The sequence below is a fragment of the Entelurus aequoreus genome, linkage group LG01, assembly GCF_033978785.1.
Source record: "Entelurus aequoreus isolate RoL-2023_Sb linkage group LG01, RoL_Eaeq_v1.1, whole genome shotgun sequence".
Lineage (NCBI taxonomy): Eukaryota > Metazoa > Chordata > Actinopteri > Syngnathiformes > Syngnathidae > Entelurus > Entelurus aequoreus.
In genome coordinates, this window is record NC_084731.1 from 56610313 (window position 1) to 56625944 (window position 15632).

The 15632-nt window shown below is 40.9% G+C and overlaps 1 protein-coding gene across 1 annotated transcript in view; it reads right to left on the reverse strand.

The window, feature by feature from the left end:
* Positions 1–15241, reverse strand: part of foxp4 (forkhead box P4) — a 235381-nt gene extending 220140 nt beyond the window's left edge. Inside the window, exon 1 of the mRNA XM_062054800.1 lies at positions 14717–15241. The gene's annotated coding sequence lies outside the window, so the exon portion shown is untranslated. The remainder of the gene's footprint in view (positions 1–14716) is intronic.
* Positions 15242–15632: the final 391 nt, after the last annotated feature.

Below are 15632 nucleotides of genomic sequence, written 5' to 3' on the forward strand. Positions count from 1 at the left end.
TTCTAGGCGCAGTCAGGGCGATGAGGGGATCCGGTTTGGTAGCTGCAGGATCAGGTCTCTGCTTTTTGCAGATGATGTGGTCCTGATGGCTTCATCTGGCCAGGATCTTCAGCTCTCACTGGATCGGTTCGCAGCTGAGTGTGAAGCGACTGGGATGAGAATCAGCACCTCCAAGTCCGAGTCCATGGTTCTTGCCCGGGAAAGGGTGGAGTGCCAACTCCGGGTTGGGGAGGAGACCCTGCCCGAATTGGAGGAGTTCAAGTACCTCGGAGTCTTGTTCACGAGTGAGAGAAGAGTGGATCGTGAGATCGACAGGCAGATTGGTGCGGCGTCTTCAGTAATGCGGACGCTGTATCGATCCGTTGTGGTGAAGAAGGAGCTGAGCCGGACGGCAAAGCTCTCAATTTACCGGTCGATCTACGTTCCCATCCTCACCTATGGTCATGAGCTTTGGGTTATGACCAAAAGGACAAGATCACGTGTACAAGCGGCCGTAATGACTTTCACTTGCCGGGTGGCAGGGCTCTCCCTTAGAGATAGGGTGAGAAGCTCTGTCATCCGGGGGGAGCTTAAAGTAAAGCCGCTGCTCCTCCACATCGAGAGGAACCAGAAAAGGTGGTTCGGGCATCTGGTCAGGATGCCACCCGAACGCCTCTCTAGGGATGTGTTTAAGGCACGTCCGACTGGTAGGAGGCCACGGGGAAGACCCAGGACACTTTGGGAAGACTATGTCTCCCGGCTGGCTTGGGAACGCCTCGGGATCCCCCGGGAAGCGCTGGACGAAGTGGCTGGGGAGAGGAGAGGGAAGTCTGGGCTTCCCTGCTTAGGCTGCTGCCCCCGCAACCCGACCTCGGATAAGCGGAAGAAGATGGATGGATGGAGTATACATTATAATAATAATTTTGTGGGCTATATTCATGCAGTGTTTCATGATCGGTTGGCTCTCTAACACGCTCCCGACGGCCCAATGTGAGTCAGAAAATACACAATGACCAACAACAAAAAAATATTACTTTCATTTTGCCAAAAATCCTCATTAGCTTTGGACCAACAATTACAGAGAAAATCTGACTTTTGTGTAAAATCTGTCAGCTGTGGTGTCTGCCTCCAATTATTTGTAATCAATGCGTGTATATACACATTGCTTTTTTCAATATTTTTCATAGATTTTGCTATCTGCATGGCTATTATCAGCATATTAACTTGAATACTGAACTAATTCTGCTTTTTACTGCAATATTTATGAGTTTAGTTTGGATTATTGGTGACAAATGCAGAAAATGGTGCAATTTTGAAGAACAGTCGGCAAAGCAACGAGTATTAATTCACGGTTACTGAGCGTGAGATATGTTACGTTTGCCTCGCACAAATGGTAAATGGTATAGCGCTTTTCTACCTTCAAGGTACTCAAAGCGCTTTGACACTACTTCCACATTCACCCATTCACACACTGATGGCGGGAGCTGCCATGCAAGGCCCTAACCACGACCCATCAGGAGCAAGGGTGAAGTGTCTTGCTCAACGACACAGCGGACGTGACTAGGTTGGTAGAAGGTGGGGATCGAACCAGGAACCCTCAGGTTGCTGGCACGGCCACTCTCCCAACTGCGGCACGGTCACTCTCCCAACTGCGCCACGCCGTCCTCACAAGAAACTGTTGACATTCATTAGCGCCCTTGTCTTCCCGGCTAACCTTGACTTTTCCGCTTAACAGGGCACGTTTACACAGCGAAACAAAAATCTTCAATGAAAAGAAACCAAGTTGCCCGTACTCCCTCTACAGACAAAAAACTGCCAAATTAGCCAAAATTTAAACAGGAGGACATCAGCTGCAGCGTGGAAACAGGAGTTCAGAACATTCGCCCATCCCATTGAAAGCAAGAACATGCAAACATAACTATATAGAAACCTTGCCTGGGTATAAGCCGAGTTTCTGCCTCCGAAAGTGTTCATCAGAGGGTGACTTCACCTGAGAAAAGTAGTTTTCTATTTCTGGAAGAATACTAATTATCAAAGCCGGGCCCCCAGGAGAGGAAAGCCCCTCTTGAAGGAAGGAGAGAGAGTAGTGTTGCCTTCAGAGCTGTACAAGTTTGTCTCTCTCTACTTCAGCGGGCAGCAGAGCGGAACCGAACAGATACAGCCAGCTCGGCTCGTCTGTCCATCCCGGTCTCCTCGGGGAAGCGAGAGAAGCATCAGGAGGAGGAGAGGAGGAGGCGTGGGAAGAATAAGAGTGAATAATAATCCGTGGAAAGAAAGGAGTGTGGAATATTTCTATGATTGGGTCATCAGTGGGATGATTAGGAGAAGCCGATGAGATTTCAAGATGTCGCCAACCAATCAAGGCGCCGCCTCATCATCAACCCGTCGAGCCCTCAGGGTGAAGGTGTGCGGACGTCCATCCGTCCGTATTTCTGCCCCCCTTTGCTTTTACTCCAGCTGCCCTCGTCTTTCTCCGTGGGAGAGGAGAGAATTCTCAAAGCCACAATTACCGCACACAACTATCAATTTCCCCTTCAATTAACCCCGTGGGATCAGGAAAAAGGGGGCGGGGGGGTTGGGGTGGGGGGGGGGGGTGGTGTAGGGGGGCAGCCCGGGGGTGAGACATTTACATTTTTAGAGGGACCATCTTCATCCTCCTCCTCCCCTGCAGGCTGTGGTGGTGTGTTTGGACGGTGAATTACACCTCAGCGCCAACAACTTGACCCCTGGACCGGCGGTCAAACATTTCACTACACGGCACAGGAGAGCTCTATTAGTTGATTTGGCAGAAATAACTGATAGATAACATAATAATAGCGCATTTTCCACAGGGCCACTGGCGTTCATTCTGCATCCTCACCCCCATGCTACCTAAAGTGTCACTCAGACCAGGTTTACACTGCAGGCCCAAATCGGATTTAGTTCTCCAGCTGACTGTTTACACTGGAAGTGCAATGTAATCTTAGACTCCAGTGTAAATGCACACAGGACAGTGTGTCACTTGCATGCGCAGTTCCATGAAGGGCAAACAAAGGATTCCATCAATGAACAAGGAAGTCGCTACTACTACAAAATAAAATAAAAGTCGCCACACCTTCAAAATGAGTGTTTTTTTTAAAAAGTGAAAGTAAAGTCAAGTAATATAACGTATGAATGGATGTTCTGTATTTAGTGTAATATATTTGGGAGGGTTGTCAGACATCAGTATGGATCTACATTCGCTTTGTTTTTCAAATCACATGTAAGCAAATGCGCCACAGAGTCAATTCCGGTCTTTCAAAACCGCTATTTCTGCAGAATCAACGCTATTTCTGCAGAATCAAAATATATATATTCATATATTACATATTGACTATTATTTGTGCACTTTTGACTAGTGATGCACCAAATATTTGGTCGTCTTAAATAGAAACCGGTATATATATATATATATATATATATATATATATATATATATATATATATATATATATATATATATATATATATATATATATATATATATATATATATATATATATACATATATATATATATATATATATATATATATATATATATATATATATATATATATATATATATATATATATATATATATATACATACACACATACACATATATACATATATCACATACATATATATATACACATACATATATATACACATATATATATATAAATACAGAGAAAATATGTATATATATATATATATATATATACATACCGTAATTTCCGGACTATAAGCCGCACCTGACTATAAGCCGCACCAGCTAAATTTAGGGGAAAATACAGATTGCTCCATATATAAGCCGCACCCGACTATAAGCCGCATGGTTTTGATGTGTAATTACCGTAGTATATAGGGGTTCCTGCTACCACGGAGGGGATTGTCGGGACAGAGATGACTGTTTGGGAACGCAAAGCGTCCCATTAATTAACAATAAATCTTTCAATTATTCAATCAAACTTTCACATCTTTGACATGACGAACAGCATTCGTGCAGAGTACAAATAATACAACGGTGCAAAGTAATACAAAGTGCTCGCCTGTACGTTATCAAAATAACCAGCCTACCGGTATATGAAAAGTCAGTCTTTAATCATTGTGTCATCGTTTTCCTCCTGCGTACTAAAACCACCGAAATCCTCTTCGTCGGTGTCGGAGAAGAACAGGCCGTAAATAAGCCGCACCCTTGTATAAGCCGCAGGGACCAGAACGAGGGGAAAAAGTAGCGGCTTATAGTCCGGAAATTACGGTATATATATATATATATATATATATATATATATATATATATATATATACAGAGTATATATATATACACATATATACATATATATACACATATATATACATATATTTATTTATTTATTTATTGTTTATTTTTTATTTTTTTTCCCAAATATAATTTTTTGAAAAATCTGAATCAATTTAGAATCGGAATAAATAAGAATGTGATGTGAATCGATTTGTTTTTAAGCACCCTTAGTAACTAATGTGTTGCTGCAGCTTGTTTGCTTCAGATGCAGTCAGTAGACATCTGTTCAACTTCTTTAGTTATACTAGTGGTGTTCCTCAAGGTTCAATGTTTGGTCCTCTATTTTTCATCATTTGGGCTGTTCAACTGGCGGCTTGTCAGTTGAGTTGAAAAACCTGTGAGAATTTGCAGCGGATCCTTCGAAACATTAGAGCGCCGTCCTAGAGATGATCTTTGACTAGCTTTTTTTTGCAGAGGATCCTTAAAAAACGGCCGAGCGCTCCTGTAACACTGACAAAATAAATGAACTAAAATGAGTTTTTTGCTGTAGATGACACTGGTTCTATGGAACACACAAAATAAGAATAATAATGAAGGGTAAATTACGAAAATGTGGCCCCCAAAACAATGTAGTCTAATATCCCCGGCCTGCAGGTTCTTTGCTGCGGCTCTCACCTTCACTGGACAATAAGCACCTTTTAACATCTCTTTTCTTTTATTCACACACTAAAAGGTTGAAATCCAATAAAGGACACGAGGCAGATCAGGTGTTTGGTAGGTATTTGGAGTTAACATCTAATTTATTTCAGGGACAAGAACGTGTAGGGACAAAAATGTTCAGTTAAGGAGCAATGCATTCACAGCATTTAAGCAGATTTTTTTTTCTCTTCACAAGTCTGAAAGCCTGCACAATGGCAGGAGCGTACACATCCAGGCAAACGAGAGATGTCTTCACGCACGGCGGCGCACAAATATTTAGTCTACCAACAGACGTGGGAGCGGGTTTGAAATGTCTCCCTTTTGAATCCGCCGAAGGTTCTGATTGATTGACATTGCGCACATTCTCGCCAAATCACCACCGCGGATTTAAACGGCTGCTATTGAACAAGCGCGAGGCGAGGCGGTGGATGTCGGAGGTAAGCGGCGATGACAGGCGGGATGGAATGAAGAGGCCGCGGGAGGGGGAAACGCGGGGACGGCGTACGCTGAGACAACAGGCGACGGCAGCGGCAAGCGAGGATGGCAGAGAGCAGACCAGACGGTGGAAATAAAACCCTAACATGCGGAGAGGCCTGTTGGAGATAATACTTTCAATATTGTATTGTAAATTCTACAAAAACTGCTTAATTGTATGGCAAAAATAAAAAGGATGATGTATAAACATACATATATATATATATATATATATATATATATATATATATATATATATATATATATATATATATATATATATATATATATATATATATATATATATATATATATATATATATATATATATATATATATATATATATATACATGTCTTAATTAGATTATTAGTGCTCGATACCGTGGTAGAGCGTAATATGTATGTGTGGGAAAAAAATCACAAGACTATTTCATCTCTACAGGCCTGTTTCATGAGGGGTTTCCTCAATCCTGAGGATTGAGGAAACCCCTCATGAAACAGGCCTGTAGAGATGAAATAGTCTTGTGATTTTTTTCCCACACATACATATATATATATATATATATATATATATATATATATATATATATATATATATATATATATATATATATATATATATATATATATATATATATATATATATATATATATATATATATATATATATATATATGTATATATGTATACCTGTATATACACATATATGTATATATAAATGATAAATGATAAATGGGTTATACTTGTATAGCGCTTTTCTACCTTCAAGGTACTCAAAGTGCTTTGACAGTATTTCCACATTTACCCATTCACACACACATTCACACACTGATGGCGGGAGCTGCCATGCAAGGCGCTAACCAGCAGCCATCAGAGGCCAAGGAAACAACGGACGTGACTAGGAAGGTAGAAGGTGGGAATTGAACCCCAGTAACCAGCAACACTCCGATTGCTGGCACAGCCACTCTATCAACTTCGCCACGCCGTCCCTAAATATATATATATATATATATACACACACACACATGTATATGAGTGTACACGTAATAAGAATAATAATGGAATAATAATGTGTATGAATATATATATATATGTTTGTATGTATATATATACACATACATGTATGTGTATATACAGTATATACACATATATGTATATTTATAGACACACATGTATATGTGTGTACACAAGTAAATAATAATAATGGAATAATAACGTGTATAATGTGTATGCATATATACACATATATGTACATATATATATATATATATATATATATATATGTATATATATATATATATAAATATATATATGTAAATGTGTGTATATATATATGCACACGTATATGAGTGTACACATAAGAATAATAATGTGTATGTATATATATATATATATACATGTATATATACATATAAATATAAATATATATATATATATATATATATATATATATATATATATATATATATATATATATATATATATATATATATATATATATATATATATATATATATATATATATAGACACACATGTATATGTGTGTACACAAGAAAATAATAATGGAATAATGTGTATATACACATATATGTTTGTATATATAAACATACACACATATATATATGTATATATACATACACACATATATACATATATATGTATGTATGTATGTATGTATGTATATATATATTAGGGCTGCGAATCTTTGGGTGTCCCACGATTCGATTCAATATCGATTCTTGGGGTCACGATTCGATTCAAAATCAATTTTTTTTTTTCGATTCAAGGCGATTCTCGATTCAAAAACTATATTTTCCCGATTCAAAGCGATTCTCTATTCATTCAATACATAGGATTTCAGCAGGCTCTACCCCAGTCTGCTGACATGCAAGCAGAGTTGTAGATTTTTGTAAAAAGCTTTTATAATTGTAAAGGACAATGTTTTATCAACTGATTGCAATAATGTAAATTTGTTTTAACTATTAAATGAACCAAAAATATGACTTATTTTATCTTTGTGAAAATATTGGACACAGTGTGTTGTCAAGCTTATGAGATGCGATGCAAGTGTAAGCCACTGTGACACTATTGTTCTTTTTCTTTTTTTTTTATAAATGTCTAATGATAATGTCAATGAGGGATTTTTAATCACTGCTATGTTGAAATTGTAACTAATATTGATACTGTTGTTGATAATATTCATTTTTGTTTCACTACTTTTGGTTTGTTCTGTGTCGTGTTTGTGTCTCCTCTCAATTGCTCTGTTTATTGCAGTTCTGAGTGTTGCTGGGTCAGGTTTGGTTTTGGAATTGGATTGCATTGTTATGGTATTGTTGTGTATTGTTTTGTTGGATTGATTAATTTAAAAAAAATAAAATAAACACAATTAATAAATAAAAAGAAAAAAGAAATCATTTTTAAAAAATCGATTTTTTAAAAACGAGAATCGATTCTGAATCGCACAACGTGAGAATCGCGATTCGAATTGGAATCCATTTTTTCCCACACCCCTAATATATATTTTGAGCGTACATGCTCCTTTACCGTCCCTGCGGATAGTTACCCGAAAGGGCGTTTAGGTCGCTATAAGGTCAGCGATCGGGTCAACACGTTAAGATTTGGGTTTCACGTTCAAAATAAACCCCAACGGCACTTTGGATAAAACCGCCGCCAAAGTGTTGAGGAAGTGAATGATGACACATTTAGAAACATATCTATGACATCCTGACAATGAAGTTGCATCCATGTCCAAATATTGGGAAGTGTGGTTAATCCAAAAAAGGGCAATTAATCTAATATCTAATATCATTACATATATTATTAAATATATTATTTGACAGCACAATTTCTTCAGGTTTTAACAGAGTTAAAATAAATTGCATCGATGTCCAAATATTGGGGTTGATTTGGATTATGGAAGTGTGGTAAATCCAAAAAAAGGGCAACTAATCTAATTGAAAATATTATTAAAATATTATTAAATATATTAATGAATATATTATTTGACAGCACTATTTTTCAGGTTTTAACAGAGTTAAAAAAAATATTCTATTCAATTGTTAAAAAATAAAAAATAAAATACAATTTATTTTTTTTACCTTTTCTTTTAAACTGGTGTGTAATTTTTCTGGTGTAAAATTGTTGTAATAATCATCAACTGCAATTTCCCATTGCCTCTCCTCGCAACCTCTCGGTACACTTTTTTGCCAGCACACCAGTGAAGAATTCTTCAAAGTTCGACAACACACACACACACTTGCAGCCCTGCTTAGGAACATGAGAGCTGTCTCTAATTCACAGGCTGGCAAAGCTGCAGTGGACAGCAATCTTGATCTCTCGCAGGATTAGGGTACTTTTTATTTCTCCGAGAGCCAAGGTGGGGGCATTGGGGGGGTTGAGAGGAAGGAAGACGTCTGAGGCGGACGTGTGTGTGTGCTCAAGCATGTTTCAAAATGGCCATTGACACTATATGCTTCAGACACAACATTAGGTACACCTGCACACTCTAATAATCTTTTTTTTATTATTCAAAGACGCAACAGTAATAATGCAAATTTTTGTCTTATATGTATTCCTGGAAATTGTAGTTGAAAAAATAGCTCTTTTTTAAATATTTAATATTTAATATATATAATTTATTAGGTGTACCTAATAAAGTGTCCCGAAAGAAACGGCCCATAAAGCAGAACGATGGCTCTTGTGCTGAGGACGAGGGGGCAAGGAAGGAGCGAGAGGAGGAGGAGGAAAAGGAGCAATGAAGGGTGTTAGGGAGGAGGGGATTACACAATTATTCAGATAACAGCTGGGAATAATCGAGTGGCAGATGTCTCTTGGCCAACAATGGCCGCCGCGCACAGACGCGCATGCACCCCGACGCGCATGCACCCCAACACCGGTCTTCAGACCCGGCAGAGGAGCATCGTGTTTGATCCCGACCCGGCCTCCTTTAGAGATATCGTCGTAGAGCTCATATTTGATGCTGATGAGTCGCGTGAAAAACACAACTTAAAACCTGAGGAATTCCGTGCAGGGTGGAGAGAGAGAGAGAGAGAGAGAGAGAGAGAGAGAGAGAGAGAGAGAGAGAGAGAGAGAGAGAGAGAGAGAGGGGTGGAGGGTCACGCGGTGATTGACAGTTAATTGGCCATGCACGCAACCCCCACCGCCCTGTGCCTTCACCTTGCATGAGAAGAGAGTTTCCAAAAATTGCCTCCATTTGTAAGTATAAAATAAGTGAGGACCTCCAAAATTCCACGTGAGGTTACGCGCCCGCAGAGCGGGTAGGACAAGGGCGATCCGACGGGCGTCAAAAGCTCTGTCGATCCATCAGGCCGGGGGCCGCCTATCGTGATTTAGCGGAACAGCGGCTAACAGCTATTCCTGTCAGGGGATGGATCATCCCGCACGGCGCCTCACATGCTAATAGCTTAAGTCGGCATCCCGTGTCCCCCCCGGAACTAATACCACAAATACTAATACCATAAAAGAGGCCCCCGCGTCACTTTCGCCGGCGTTCGCCAACATCCCGATACGGATTAGAAGGCATAATGAGATGCGTTCAAGTGGTTATTACCCCATCGGTCCAAATATGGAGTTAGGGAATCATAGTTTGGTTAACTTTACAAAACGGGGATGTAATCTATTTCGCTCCGTGCAGAAGCAAGCGTGCACTCCAGAGGCCCGTAGCGCGTCTCTCCAGGCAGACGCTTCCTGAAACCTCGCCTACCCATAATGCAGCGCAGCTGTCACCCGCCTCCCGCCCCCCGACACCACCAGTTTCAATACGCATGAAAGCGGCACAAAGTTGAGTCACGGCGTCATTCCGACTCCCTCTGTGCCGCGCTCGATTGACGGCCGCCCTGTCAGGCTGTCGCGGCGCTTTCAAAAAAACAAAAAAACAAACACACAAAAAAAAAAACAACGTCTCTCTGATGAAGCGCTTACAAAAAGGTCAGAGGGCGGAGGCGGCGGGAGGAGAGAGAGAGGGAAGGGAAACGGAGTCGGGACGGAGTGAAGGAAAATCCATAGCGCAAATAAAGCTGTCAAGAGTTAGCAGGAGACCAGACGACCAATGAGAGAGTTTTATTTCAGATGTTTCAATTGAACACAACGTATTAGTCTTAGGCCAGGACTCTTCAACTAAATGTGTTGGGGGCTACTTTTCCATGAAGCTAGGGACCCTTTCTGAGAAACAGAAACATTTTACTCTATTCTCCGAAGGAAAAAAAAATAGTTCCTTGTATAGAACAGGAGCGCTCTGCTGTTTTTAAGGACAGCTATAGTCAAAGATCCTCCACACGACAGACCTCTCGTGTTTCTAGGAATGTCGGTCTCTACCGGACCTCATGAGCCGGTTTGTTGAGTAGTAGAAAAGTCTTAGGACAAGTCCACGCAAACAATGTTTTTGGAAATAATTACGGTTCCAAGGAGTTAAGTCACTCGTTTTGTATCGCCGTCTTGTTTCCCCATTTGACATTCTTTTCCAGAAAAGACTTTGCTACAATTAATCCGCAGTTTGGGATTCCAGCGACTTTTGTTGGCACCGAGAAGTCTCTAGCTGTTTTCAAGGAAAGCTATAGTCGAAGATCTTCGACACGACAGAACGCTCGTGTTTCTAGGAATATTGGTTTCTACCGGAACTCACGAGCCGGTTTGTTGAGTAGTAGAAAAGTCTTAGGTCATGTCCACGCAAACATGAATGTTTTTGGACAAACTACTTTTTATTTACTGTTCCAAGGAGTTAAGTCACTCATTTGTAACGTCGTCCTTTTGCTCCATTTGACAATCTTTTCTGGAAAAGACTTGGCTACTATTCAGCCGCAGTTTGGGATTCCAGCGACTTTTGTAAGCCCCGAGCAGTCTCCAGCTGTTTTTAAGGACAGTTATAGTCAAAGATCCTCCACACAGCTTTAGTCGAAGATCCAGACCTCTCGTGTTTCTACGAATGTTGGTCTCTACCGGAACTCACGATTAGTGAGTAGTAGAAACGTCTTAGGTCATGTCCACGCAAACATGAATGTTTTTGGACATAACTACTTTTTATTTACGGTTCAAAGGAGTTAAGCCATTAATTTCGGTTTGTATAGTCGTCCTTTTGCCCCATTTGACAATCTTTTCCAGAAAAGACTAGACTACAATTAATCCGCAGTTTGGGATTCCAGCAACTTTTGTTAGCAGTCTCTGGCGGTTCTAATGAAAAATACACCGCGTGTCATTACCGTTCAGTTACTGCTGCACCTTCTGCCCCCCAGTGGCCGTCAGGAGACCTGCATCTCTGCTTCTCTTACCGGTTTCGTTACGGAAGACCACTGAGCTTCTTCCGAACCTCCCGCTCCTTACCGGCTGAACTTGAAGACTCCCGCCTGACTTTCACACTCCGCATAAACACACACTCAACTTACCCCTGAGTCCTTCAGCGCTCTTCGCTCCAACCGTGCCCCCAGGTGCCAAACGCACCCTGGAGAGGCTGATCTAATGCTTCCTCAGCTGTAATGACCCGCGCCTCAAGAACCTCTTCCACCCGCCTTGGCGCTCATACACACTTATCTTCCGCCCGGTCCCCACATTTCCCTTTTCAACAACCCCCATAGGAAACGGTCCCTTCCACTTTCCATTAGCTGTTCTGAAAAAGCCTAGACAGGTCTCTCGAACCGATCGACGCGGCCGGTAGACAAAAGGAAGGGGAGAGACGCGCACGCCTCGCTCACAGGTGGCCGACCTATTTTGGACGCCTCGTACGAGACTCCTGCCTTATGACCCGTCAGGAAAACACATCTCATCTTTAAAAAATGTCTTAAGTCTTTAGTATCTCCAGCCCTAAATAACAAGCTCAATCAGAACCACATGTCTAATCAGGCGTCCGTCAATCACTTGAAAACCTGAGTGAGCGTTCTCTTCACCTACTGCTCATTTGTTTGTTAATCACAAGAATATTTTACACTACTGCACGAATGTAATAATGTCCGTTTCAAGGTCGACAATGAAATAATTCCTTGTTTTTCAACAGCTTTTTTTTAACTGTTCTCCAGCCTCTGTAAAAAAAACGTATGTGACCCGTTCCAGTTCAGTTTTTCTAGCAGGTAAGTGGCCCGACAAGAGAAAAACGCCGGCCGGTCCAAGCCTATGTAACGGTGTCATACACACAGGTGCTCTTCAACATCACTTTGCACGGGAAAGCCCACTCAGACTGTGGGTTAGCGCCACATTACGGACACCAGCGACGCCCGGGACATTTAGAACTTGAAAAAGTGTCCATTTTGGCAGGGGAATTAGAAGGAAAAAGCACTTTGATTCTGGCTAGAGGACGCTCTGAGTGACTTTATGGACTAACACAATCGAGTCGCGGGCTTTTCATGCCGGGCTGAAGGGGGTTTTTAAGCGCGTGAGATTCATTGCAATTATTGCCCGTCTCCGGACCCGCACACACTTAACGCCAGAATCCACCACACACACACACACACACACACACACACACACACTGTTGGAGAGTCTTCGATGGATATATAGAGGCGCGTCCCAGCGGCGCATGACAAACAAAACAGGACATGGAAAAGACACAGCTGGTCGGGATAGAGGGAGGAGGAAGAAAGGGGGGAAAAAGAGCAAAAGTGTGGAGGCAGGCTAAAAACACTTTCACTAAATTACACTGAAAATGTCACTAAAAAGGTCATTATTAGGGAATGTGTTACTTTTGGGGTGGAACAAAATATATGACTAATTCTAAATAGTAGACGTGTCCTGATTAAACAAGAGAAAGAAGAAAAAAATTATATATATTTTTTAAATAAAAGATATATATTTAAAAAAAAATAATTATATATATATTTGTTTTAATTAAAAAAAACTAAAATACATTAAAAAAATAAAAATAAAAATAAATATATATATTCTGCACTTGACTTTTTCACATGACATTCTCTTGGATCAGTTCGTTAAAAGTTTTTTTATTTTTTTATTGTTATTATTGTCGCTTTTAATACATACATATAGGCCTGCGTGCACATGGCAGCAGTCACTTTTTGCAACCACATGAAATTCCGACGACACAAACGTGACTACAGGTCATAAAAGCGTGATTGACAAGTCGTCAAGTTTATTGTTATTCCTTTCCTAGCACATCAACTGTTAAAGTGCAATTAAAACGGTGTGGCGGCGGAAGAAAATCCCATGAAAAAAAAAGAAGAAGAAAGGACGGCGAGGAAAAGAGGAAGATGGGAGAAAAGCGGGATGAAGGGCATGGTAAATAAAATGAATAATGACAAATGTCCCTAAGCCCATCAATCAAGTGGCAATGATGCTGGTGTCAGCGTGGACAACACCATGACACGCTTAAGCCACATCAATTTACTGTCAGTCCACTTTAAAAAAAAAAGCTGGCCCTGATGAGGAATGCGTGAGAAGGACTAAAAATGAAGAAGGAAATTGTAGTTTTGGGGCTGAAAGGATGAAGTTAAATTCAGTGTAAATGGAACTACATCGCTCCAAAATACACAATAAGGCAAAAAAAAAAAAACATGATACCAAATTTTTCAATATGAGGTTAAAAATCCCATTTTAACCTCAAAGTAAAATACATCCTTACAGTTAAAAGACGCACACTAATGCACTGGAATTTCAACTTAGAGGTGCAAATGCAACTTTGGTACATTTTTTTAAAAAATACAAAAATAAAATTGCCGCAAAATCATCTTACTCTATGAGGGAGTTAACATTTCTAAAAGTCAAAACGGTTTGAAAAGAAGGTATTGTTCCCTGACCTTTTGACTAGAGACCTCTTTTTTTCTCCTTCTCTTTTAGACAATGACTTTATTATCATGAGCGAGGGGCGCATTGTTTTTTTAAAACTTTGAAATCCAACGATTGGGAAGACCCATTCTAAATAACTTTGACAATAAAACACTAGTAAATAACTTGACGTCAGCACATTTATGATCATAAAACGTCAGGATGGATTAAGAGGGAAGTTACAATTACGTTTATGGATAAACCAAAATGACTTTTTGCACACTTTTTTTTGCACACCACAGTAAAAATTGCACTTTTGAGCCTCATTAAAAAAAAGTGGAAATTACAAATAAATCGATTTGAAGCTGCTTTTTGACATTTTCTATTGCAGAAAATCGACTTTTGTTTGAGAGTCAGTGCGTAAAAGTGCTCACGATTAAGTCAGCCACATGGTTAGAGCGAGTTTTCAAAGTTGCCAAACGTGGAAAAAAAGTGGAACAAGTCGGTGTTAATACAGCGTGGAAGGGGGAAAATGGAAAAAAAAAGAAAGAGGAAGTGCGAGTTTGTGTGCATGAACCTGTTCTCTCGTGTCGGGAAGAAGTCAACTTTCACGCCGGTGGTTGGAGCATGTGGGCAGCCCGGCTCCGGCTCCTCTCGGCCCCCCGCGCGTCCACTCGCTCTCTCGGCGACAAAAAAAGGCCACACACGCCGGTGGGAGACACACGCACGGAGGAAAAAAAAAAAAAAAAAAACTTTAAAAAATATTCGTCAAACGCAGGACTGCAAAAGAACGCGGAGGGAGACAAAAGAGGAGAAGACGCGGAGTTAGTTAGTCCTCTCCTGCGTCTTCTTGGCTTCTTTGTGCGCCTCTGGAGTCACAACAATTGTGCGGCTAAAAGTCTGCCACACTGCGCGCAACTTCACTCGTCTTCGCCTCTCCTGCTCGCTCCTCAGCAACAACAACCACAACAAAAAAAGAAGGAACCGCTAGCGCTTTTTTTTTATCTGGGGGAAAAAAAAATCTTTTTCAGCGCCACGAACTTGTCCGCGGCTGCTCCGCTCTTTTTTGGCATCCACTCTGACGCTTCCTCGCTGGAAATCAGCCTTGAATCACCAGGGCAGCGTGTGTGTGTGTGTGTGTGTGTGTGTGTGTGTGTGCGTGTGTGTGTGTGTGTGTGTGTGTGTGTGTGTGTGTGTGTGTGTGTGTGTGTGTGTGTATGTGTGTGTGTGTGTGTGTGTGTGTGTGAGTGTGTGTGTGTGTGTGTGTGTGTGCGCGCCCTTGTGTGCGTGTGTGTGTGCGTGTGTGAATTGCGTGTGTGTGTGTTGAACAGGGACAGTTTGTGCGCTACCGTAATGCCTCTAAAGCAGGTGCGCATTTTCAAAGCTCCTCTACAACAGGAAAACAGCGCCTCTCTTTCTCCCCCCCCCCCCCTCTCAGATGACTTGGTTTCTCTTCTGCACTTGTATTTTCTCTCATTCTTTTTCTATTCTCT